The sequence below is a fragment of the Triticum urartu genome, chromosome 2 (genome assembly GCF_003073215.2).
Source record: "Triticum urartu cultivar G1812 chromosome 2, Tu2.1, whole genome shotgun sequence".
Classification (NCBI taxonomy): domain Eukaryota; kingdom Viridiplantae; phylum Streptophyta; class Magnoliopsida; order Poales; family Poaceae; genus Triticum; species Triticum urartu.
In genome coordinates, this window is record NC_053023.1 from 548,957,250 (window position 1) to 548,967,854 (window position 10,605).

Genomic DNA, 10,605 nt, shown 5'->3' on the forward strand with positions numbered 1-10,605 from the left:
CTCAACGCAAACACCAATCTCGATGGTAGAGGGAGCGTGCGATGCTTGATCATATTAACATTGGAAACACTTCCAACACATATCGTCAGCTCACCTTTAGCTAGTCTCCGTTTATTCTGTAGCTTTTATTTCAAGTTACTAACACTTAGCAACCGAATCGGTATCTAATACCCTGGTGCTACTAGGAGTACTAGTAAAGTACACATCAACACAATGTATATCCAATATACTTCTATCGACCTTGCCAGCCTTCTCATCTACCAAGTATCTAGGGTAATTCTGCTCCAGTGGCTGTTCCCCTTATTACAGAAGCACTTAGTCTCGGGTTTGGGTTCAACCTTGGGTTTCTTCACTAGAGCAGCAGCTGAATTGCCGTTTCATGAAGTATCCCTTTGTTCCCTTGCCCTTCTTGAAACTAGTGGTTTCACCAACCATCAACAATTGATGCTCCTTCTTGATTTCTACTTTCGCGGTGTCAAACATCGCGAATATCTCAAGGATCATTATATATGTCCCTGATATATCATAGTTCATCACGAAGCTCTAGCAGCTTGGTGGAAATGACTTCGGAGAACCATCACTATTTCATCTGGAAGATCAACTCCCACTTGATTCAAGCGAATGTTGTACTCAGACAATCTGAGCACAAGCTCAACAATTGAGCTTTTCTCCTTAGTTTGCAGGCTAAGAAAATCGTCGGAGGTCTTATACCTCTTGACATGGGCACGAGCCTGAAATCCCAATTTCAGCCCTCGAAACATCTCATATGTTTCGCGACGTTTCAAAAACCGTCTTCGGTGCCTCAACTCTAAGCCGTTTAACTAAACTATCACGTAGTTATCAAAATGTGTATGTCAGATGTTCGCAACATCCACAGACGACGTTCGAGGTTCAGCACACTGAGCGGTGCATTAAGGACATAAGCCTTCTATGAAGCAATGAGGACAAACCTCAGTTTACGGACCTAGTCCGCATAATTGCTACTATCAACTTTCAACTAATTTTTCTCTAGGAACATATCTAAACAGTAGAACTAAAGCGCGAGCTATGACATAATTTGCGAAGACCTTTTGACTATGTTCAGGATAATTAAGTTCATCTTATGAACTCCCACTCAGATAGACATCCCTCTAGTCATCTAAGTGATTACATGATCCGAGTCAACTAGGCCGTGTCCGATCATCACGTGAGACGGACTAGTCAACGTCGGTGAACATCTTCATGTTGATCGTATCTACCATACGACTCATGCTCGACCTTTCGGTCTTCTGTGTTCCGAGGCCATGTCTATGCACATGCTAGGCTCGTCAAGTTAACCCTAAGTGTTTTGCATGTGTAAAACTGTCTTACACCCGTTGTATGTGAACGTAAGGATCTATCACACCCGATCATCACGTGGTGCTTCGAAACGACGAACTTTAGCAACGGTGCACAGTTAGGGGAGAACACATTCTTGAAATTGTAATGAGGGATCATCTTATTTACTACCGTCGTTCTAAGCAAATAAGATGTATAAACATGATAAACATCACATGCAATCAAATAATAGTGACATGATATGGCCAATATCATATAGCTCCTTTGATCTTCATCTTGGGGCTCCATGATCATCTTGTCACGTCATCGACATGCAAGTCGTGATTCCTATTAAAAGAACATGATCAATCTCATACATCACATATATCATTCATCACATCCTTTTGGCCATATCACATCACATAGCATACCCTGCAAAAACAAGTTAGACGTCCTCTAATTGTTGTTTGCATGTTTTACGTGGCTGCTATGGGTTTCTAGCAAGAACGTTTCTTACCTACGCAAAACCACAACGTGATATGCCAATTGCTATTTACCCTTCATAAGGACCCTTTTCATCGAATCTGATCCGACTAAAGTGGGAGAGACTGGCACCCGCTAGCCACCTCATGCAAATAGTGCATGTCAGTCGGTGGAACCTGTCTCACGTAAGAGTATGTGTAAGGTCGGTCCGGGCCGCTTCATCCCACGATGCCGCCGAATCAAGATAAGACTAGTAACGGCAAGCATATTGAACAAAATCAACGCCCACAACTACTTTGTGTTCTACTCGTGCATAGAAACTACGCATAGACCTAGCTCATGATGCCACTGTTGGGGAACGTAACATAAATTCAAAATTTTCCTATGTGTCACCAAGATCTATCTATGGAGTCATCTAGCAATGAGGGAGGAGTGGATCTACATACCCTTGTAGATCGCGCGCGGAAGCGTTCAAGAGAACGGGGTTGATGGAGTCGTACTCGTCGTGATTCAAATCACCGATGATCCTAGCGCCGAACGGACGGCACCTCCGCGTTCAACACACGTACGGAGCAGCGACGTCTCCTCCTTCTTGATCCAGCAAGGGGGGAGGAGAGGTTGATGGAGATCCAACAACAGGACGGCGTGGTGGTGGAAGTAGCGGGATTCCAACAGGGCTTCGCCAAGCGCTGCGGGAGGAGGGAGATGTGTCATGGGAGGGAGAGGGAGGCGCCAGGCCTTAGGTATGGTTGCCCTCCCTTACCCCACTATATATAGGGCCAAGGGAGAGGGGGAGGGCGCAGCCTTGCCCCTTCCTCCAAGGAAGGGTGCGGCCTAGGAGGAGTCCCTCCTCCCCAAGGCACCTCGGAGGTGCCTTCCCCCTTTAGGACTCTCCCCTTTTTCTATCTCTAGGCGCATGGGCCTCTTGGGGCTGGTGCCCTTGGCCCATGTAGGCCAAGGCGCACCCCCTACAGCCCATGTGGCCCCCCGGGGCTGGTGGTCCCACCCGGTGGACCCCGGGACCCTTCCGGTGGTCCCGGTACAATACCAGTGAGCCTAAAACTTGTCCTGATAGCCGAAATAGCACTTCCTATAAATAATTCTTTACCTCCGGACCATTCCGGAACTCCTCGTGACGTCCGGCATCTCATCTGGGACTCCGAACAACCTTCGGGGTACCGCATACTAATATCTCTATAACCCTAGCGTCACCGAACCTTAAGTGTGTAGACCCTACGGGTTCGGGAGACACGTAGACATGACCGAGACGACTCTCCGGCCAATAACCAATAGCGGGATCTGGATACCCATGTTGGCGCCCACATGCTCCTCGATGATCTCATCGGATGAACCACGATGTCGAGGATTTAATCAATCCCGTATACAATTCCCTTTGTCTAGCGGTACGATACTTGCCCGAGATTCGATCGTCGGTATCCCGATACCTTGTTCAATCTCGTTACCGGCAAGTCTCTTTACTCGTTCTGTAACACATCATCCCGTGATAAATCCTTGATCACATTGTGCACATTATGATGATGTCCTACGAGTGGGCCCAGAGATACCTCTCGTCACACGGAGTGACAAATCCCAGTCTCGATTCGTGCCAACCCAACAGACACTTTCGGAGATACCCGTAGTGTACCTTTATAGCCACCCAGTTACGTTGTGACGTTTGGCACACCCAAAGCACTCCTACGGTATCCGGGAGTTGCACAATCTCATGGTCTAAGGAAATGATACTTGACATTAGAAAAGCTTTAGCATACGAACTACATGATCTTGTGCTAGGCTTAGGATTGGGTCTTGTCCATCACATCATTCTCCTAATGATGTGATCCCGTTATCAATGACATCCAATGTCCATGGTCAGGAAACCGTAACCATCTATTGATCAACGAGCTAGTCAACTAGAGGCTTACTAGGGACATGGTGCTGTCTATGTATCCACACATGTATCTGAGTTTCATATCAATACAATTATAGCATGGATAATAAACGATTATCATGAACAAGGAAATATAATAATAACTAATTTATTATTGCCTCTAGGGCATATTTCCAACACATACATAATACAATACTCCTTTCCAGCGCTTTACGTCGCCCGCCTCCCAATGCATCCCTGGTCATCTCCATGGCCTACAGGAGGCGCTTCACCTACAGCAGAATTTCAAGATAGGAATCCCTTCTTCACCTACAGCAAAATTTCGAGATCCCAACACTATCAGGCTAATACAAAGATCCATGAGAAGTGTGAATGCACCAACGTCTCCGGGTATGCATGGACCGTACGGGTAATTGATTTGGGAAACATAGGCGGCGATGCTGGCATGGCCGATGGCACATGATGCATCTATAGTGAGACCGACGGCGGCCAGTAGCACCGTGGCGGCCCAATTCGATAAGCCCGACGGTCGAGTACCTGGAAGGCCAGTAGCCCACGCCCACGACGTTGGCAAAGTAGCTTGGGATGGCATCGGCGGGTCGCTGGTTCACCCGTGTCAGTGACCTCGAGGCGCCGTTGGAGCGAAGGGGAGCATGTTTCCACTGTCGCAGATCTCCCATGCGACATCAATGGTCGATAGCATCGGTCTCTCTCGATGGACCGGATCTTCCCTGTTGCGGTATTCGGGGGAGAGGGGGTAGGCAGTGCCAAACAACGGAGGGAAAGGCTTGACCTGGCAGGTTCTTGAGCGGTTTGATAGTTCTTTTTTTCAAGGATAGTTGAATGCCCTTGCGTTGCTATGGGACATCCAAGATATATATATATATATATATATATATATTGATCAATAACCAGAAGGTTATTAATTCTACTTCACAAACTTCGACAATGCATGCACATTTTAATTTTCAATCAAAAAACAAAGGTAACAAACTCCTATAAAAGTGGATAAAATACAAGAAATCAGTCTAACTGAAAATACCACGTCTACCTTAGAACGTCTATAATATCAATTAAGAAGTCTGCTACAAAACTTACTAACAAGTGGAAAAGGGGCAGCTAGTATCTCTCCAACAAAAAAAATCATACCATATAAAATAGATTGCCTGCAGTCAATAAAACAGTAATAGGGCATCTGAACAAAAAAATACATAGGGAAAATGGAACATGTCGTTTTGAAGATTACATTAATCATGTCAATGTTAACCACAATACTGAAGGTAGGCCATAATGGCCACATGACCATCTGCACTGTACTGATAACGGAACTGTGTGTCTTCATTGCTATCATTATAGATTAACATATTTAATTGTTTCAGCACAAAGGTTCCATAATGTCAGGGTAAATTCAAGAATCTTCCCACGCACTTAATAGACCATGTAATAGCATGTTGAAAACTACACAGGAAAAGCATGGTTCCGAGATACTTAAGTCTTGAGGTTAATCCAGTCTTACCACGAAAATGAAAAGACCATATGATGTCTGGTGCAGCTCCCTATTCATCAGTAGAGAATTCTTCGATTTATTTACATGAAGATTCTTATTGGGCATGGCTGCATCAATCCGAGTATATATATATCTGGATGATTGATTCCACACATGTGGAGCAGATATTGGAGATTATTAAGATTCTAGCTTATTCCAAACTTTATTTATTTTTATCCCAGTTCTAGACTTCTAATGTCTGTGAAATAAGAAAATCTTGACTGGAACACAAAATGGCAACAATAAGAAAAAGTTATCACCGGAGCAATGCAGTTAAGAGTTCCGGATACCTTTCAGAAAGAAGTGACATATATTAGCATATTTTATCAGAACAATTCAATCTGCAAATTAGCAAACATGGACATTCCAGTGCATAGTAGTACGAAAAAAGGTGAAAAACAAGTGAACTGTGACACAATGTAACAGCTGAATCAACAAGGACATGTTAGAATGCGAACATATGGGAGATGAGAATTCCATTAACCTCTTGTTGGACTCTTCAAATCAGATCACTGATGGCGCTTCCAGCAGCGAGGCTTCCCCACGGCAAGGCATCTTTATGGCTATTGTAGCTCTAGAGGATTATGCCATCAGTAGATAATCTACCATGACCTAAGGCTTCTCCATCCGGCCATGGCTGCAGCCGCGTCCACATCGCCGTGGATGCTCCGCCATATCCGCCTGGACGAGCGCAGGCTCTTCATCACCAACCTCTTGTTTAGTCATGATGCCACGGTGGCCACCAGGCGACTTGAAGCCACAAACGACATGCTTGAGCACACATCGCGATGTTGGGGGCCACACCCGACAGCGACACCATGCAACGCGTCATGGCGGCGTTCATGGAGGCGTTGGCGCGGTGCTAGCTCCCGGCATGGGCTGGCCTGTGCAGGGCACTGCTCCTACCCCGTGCGGTGCCCACGCCACCATCGCACCCTATACCATGCAATCAATTTGGCAGATAGAGTGCAAAAATAATGGAACAAAATTTACAGAAAAATGAACAACATGCAAGTAGCAACCTCAAAATACGAGGACTGCTCGTTTTGAAGTTTCAAAAGAGTTGATCTCAGAAAACTTCAATTGAACGCAAGGCCGAGTAGCAATGTACCCGGATCAGCAGCCAGATTTTTAGATGGTGTAGCTCGCTAATCTTCAAATCTAGTCCCCAAGAAGGAAATCAAGAGCAGATCATAAATTTAATATACAGAGCTTCCAGAAATCACACATTCACCTACATCCAAAATGAATCCTCCATCTGCCAAAATCACATGCCTAGTTCTTATAGTGTCCCAAAGGTAGTATGTAAGGCAGTGGAATGGATGATCAAATCATGAAACACAATCTAGTATTTACCAGTGATTCAGTATCCTGCACGTCGGACTGGATCTCAGAGAGCCTCTGCTTCATCTTGTCTGCTTAGATCTCACCATGTAAGACGAAACCAACAACAACGAATAGAAATAGGCATGGGAAGAGAGGGTGGCGATCTTGGCGAAGACCTCGATGACGCAGAGTCGCAGTACTGGCGCTCGTAGCCCTGGAACACCTCGTTGCTTATGATTGCTCCTCTTGATCACCTTTCATGGCATGTATTAAAGATAAATGGTAGCTAACTAGACCTGGCCGCTGCCACCGTCGAGAGGAGGTTGAGTAGTCAGCCGTTTGCGTAGGTGAAAGCTTCTATGTACGTCCTTGATCCATCGCCCGCCATCCAAGATCGACCCATGCACTTGAGACAATACTAGGCGCGCATCGAAGCAAACTTCATGGCTATGTTCCGGATCCACCGCCCCTGTCCTGCTTGACCCATCCACAGGAATCAACACCGGACGCACTGGCTCGTCATTGATGCCGACGAGCTGTTTCATTGCGAGGTCAAGGGGGACCGCGGAAGGGCCGCACTGGTGCATGTGCTATGCGCTACTCGCTAGCGGCGTCAACTGGGAAGGGGCGGCTAGGGTTTGAACAGGGAGGAGGAGACACGGCTTGCATGGATTTTTCGTTGCTTGCGTGCGTGGGTATGAAGGTTTTGTTGGTTCTTTCGCCGGATCACATGGGGGTGGGACCACATAATTAAGAAGAACGAATCACGTTTGGGGTGGAACGTACGCAGGGAAAACCAACAGCGCACGGGAGGGAGGCTCGACGAAGTAAGACGGGAAACGGAACACTGCGTTTCTTTTAGGTATTATTATTATTATTATTAGAGAATTAGAGATTAGAGATAGAGATTAGAGATTATTTGTTTCCTTAAAATCTATTATTTGTTTCCTAAAGCAAATTGCATTAATGAGAGAGATCCGTTGATTTGGCTAAGGTAGGAAAGAATCTATTATTTGTTTGCTAAAGCAAATTGCATTAATGGGAGAGATCCGTTGATTTGGCTAAGGTAGGAAAGAATCTATTATTTGTTTCCTAAAGAAAATTGCATTAATGAGAGAGATCCGTTGATTTGGCTAAGGTAGGAAAGAATCTATTATTTGTTTCCTAAAGCAAATTGCATTAATGGGAGAGATCCCTTGATTTGGCTAAGGTAGGAAAGAATCTATTATTTGTTTTCTAAAGCAAATTGCATTAATGAGAGATATTCGTTGATTTGGCTAAGGTAGGAAAGTTAGATCCGTGATCTTTTGTCATTAGAAAAGTGTTGAAAATAAACCGTACCGGACTACCAACTCCTCCATTAGGTTTTTTTTCGCTGGTTAATTTTCATAGGTTTTTCTTCGCTGGATTGTCTTGGGTGCGATTGGAGGTTAGTCCCTGGAGTGCGTGGGGCGGGTGGGGGCTTCGGTACACGGTTTTTTCGGTTCGTGACTGCTCAATGTGAGGTGGGACGAGGTACCAAAAAATCCATGGGAGGTGGGACGAAAAAAACATGGAAGCGAGACTACCAACTGCTCCATTAGGAGTAGAGATTATGTGGGTCTAATTGGAGTAGGCAATCAACATGTATGGTTGCTTTTTTGTCTTTTTTAAAGATCTCAAATCAAATATTTATTCTATTTACTTATATAACCTGGTTAATGATAAGAAAATGTTTATGTTTTAAAAAGTGTTTAGTATTACACATAACATGCAGCTAGAAAAATGTTTCCTATTTTTAAAAATCATGCACTTGATGTCAAAACTGCATTTACATATGAAAATATATTTGTGTAATTTAAAGGAATGTTCATATATTTTGTAACACATGTAATTAATAAAATGTTCACACAATTTTCAAAAAGTGGTACCCTATTTTCTAGTATAACTAGCAAAAGGGCATGTGCGTTGCAACGGGAAAAAAAATCATAATCTTCAATGATCATGATTACATTTTGTTGCATCACCAAGATACACTATCACTCTCAATTTTGTATCGGCGGTTTATTATGCACTCGTCTTAACCGGCATCAGCAATGCCTGAAGACAATTTATTTTCATTTGTTTTCTAGTTTTTACGTCTTAATGGCCAGTCGGTATGGTTTCATGAGGGAGACAAACAGAGCTAAATCCAGCATGCTAACTTAGTTTCTGTATCAATACTGTCACATATGTAGCATGTGACATGCTTTCACTGTTCTGATGTTTCTCCTATCCTCAAGTTTTTTAGTAAATTTTATTTGTACTGATAAACCCAGCAGTCATAAAAAAACTGAAAGATTGAAAGGCACGTATAAAGATGATCTTATAAAACTTGTTCAAAGTTTTTCTCATGACATCATTTTCTCTTAACTCGGTAAAATACGTTTCCAGTTGTACACATATGGTGCCAGCAGTGTGAATACTTTAAAACGGAATGATAAAATCACAAGTGCTGCTACATTTAATCCTACAAAAACAATTTAAGACATGTTTGTACTGAATATGTTAGATGTCAATACCAAGAGCATACCAATTTATTAAGAAGGGTGGTGAATAGTGAGCAGAACACGCTAGAAAGACAAAGCCTTTAAGATGTCCCTTTGAACATGAAATGCGGATCGTTTGTATTTACTGAGTAGGTTCTGCTCCTACCATTTACCTAAAAAATGATTCAAGTTCCCCAATTGCATATAATTTTTATAAGTAAAGATGTCAGATGTTAAATTGCTCACAGGGAATACAAATCTGCATCTCAAGCTCAAAAGTGCGGCACACAAGATTTCGTTCACTCATAGCCACACATTTTTTTACAGAATTCATACAACAATTGGTCGAATGCCACTCTAATTTAACGAGGCATTATCAAACACAATCATAAGCACAGAACAAACTCACCTACATCTATCTCTCTGAACCAGCAAAGACATCCAAAATCCCACAACAATTCCACCATATTGCCCAATGCCATGCAGCAGCCATAAAATCCCAGTCACACATATGCAGATCCTCAATTGTAATTAGCGTTCATGATCCAGGGGTCAATGGAGAAACATCCCTGTCACATACTTCCTGAGTAGTCATTAGAGTAAATCAGTAAATCTCTTTGAATTAATTGCATACATACCTGGCCTTCATCTCTGATTGATGCGCAGGATGCACCTTGGATGTGTCCAGGACCACCACATCCTCGCTCTTCACCTCTGGTCCACGGACGGACTCAATGCCAAGGAGTCCGCGCTGCTCCGCTCCATCGTGGTCACGCGCGCGCCCAGCAGGCTGCATGTGTTCGGCCTCTCGCTGCAGCTCCTCGCGCTCGCGGTGGTCAACTACGGGCAGGGCGCTGCCACCACCTTCGTCACCGACAGTACCGAGGACGCGCGGGGTGTGCTTGTTGGGCGTGGCCCCAATAGCTCGGCGGCCGTCCATGTTTCAAGGTACCCCGACCCAGCCGGGGAGGCGTGGGCGGTGCTGCGGCACGCGAGGTCGAGCCCGGTGTGCCGGCGCCCTACGGGGATGGTGCGCAAGTTGGGCCGTCGGCAGGCGCTGACCTCCTTGCCGCGGGAGGTGCTCGACGCGACATGGGGCGTGGTCGTCGTCGACGGGCCGAGCGGGGCAGGTCCCGGGGAGCTGGGGAGGATGGGCGCCATATACACCATGGCCATGCGCGCGACGGGGGCGAAGCGGTGGACGTGGCAGTGCACGAGATGAACCGGACGATTAGTACCACCTCGTTTATATTACGATTTTGTCTATACAAATCATAAAAGCGTATTATGACATGAGAAGAAAGCGCACTGTGACGGTGAACCTACGGAGTCAATCCGTACTTTATTATTAGGGATAGATATATAATGTAATTTTAAAAGTTAAAACTGATCACATACTTTACAAAATGTTTGTGTATTCATTAAAAAATGCTTATATTATAAAAAGGACAACAGAAAAATAGAAAGGAAAACAAAAGGCAAAGGTAGAAAAGGGGAGACAACCAGATAAATACATCAAAAATAGGACACGAAACTAATGTAGCACATGGACAACTACA

General features: G+C 44.6%; 1 pseudogene; it reads left to right on the plus strand.

Moving 5' to 3' along the window:
• The first annotated feature begins 9,713 nt into the window (after nucleotides 1–9,713).
• LOC125537260 lies at nucleotides 9,714–10,324 on the plus strand (annotated as a pseudogene).
• Nucleotides 10,325–10,605: the final 281 nt, after the last annotated feature.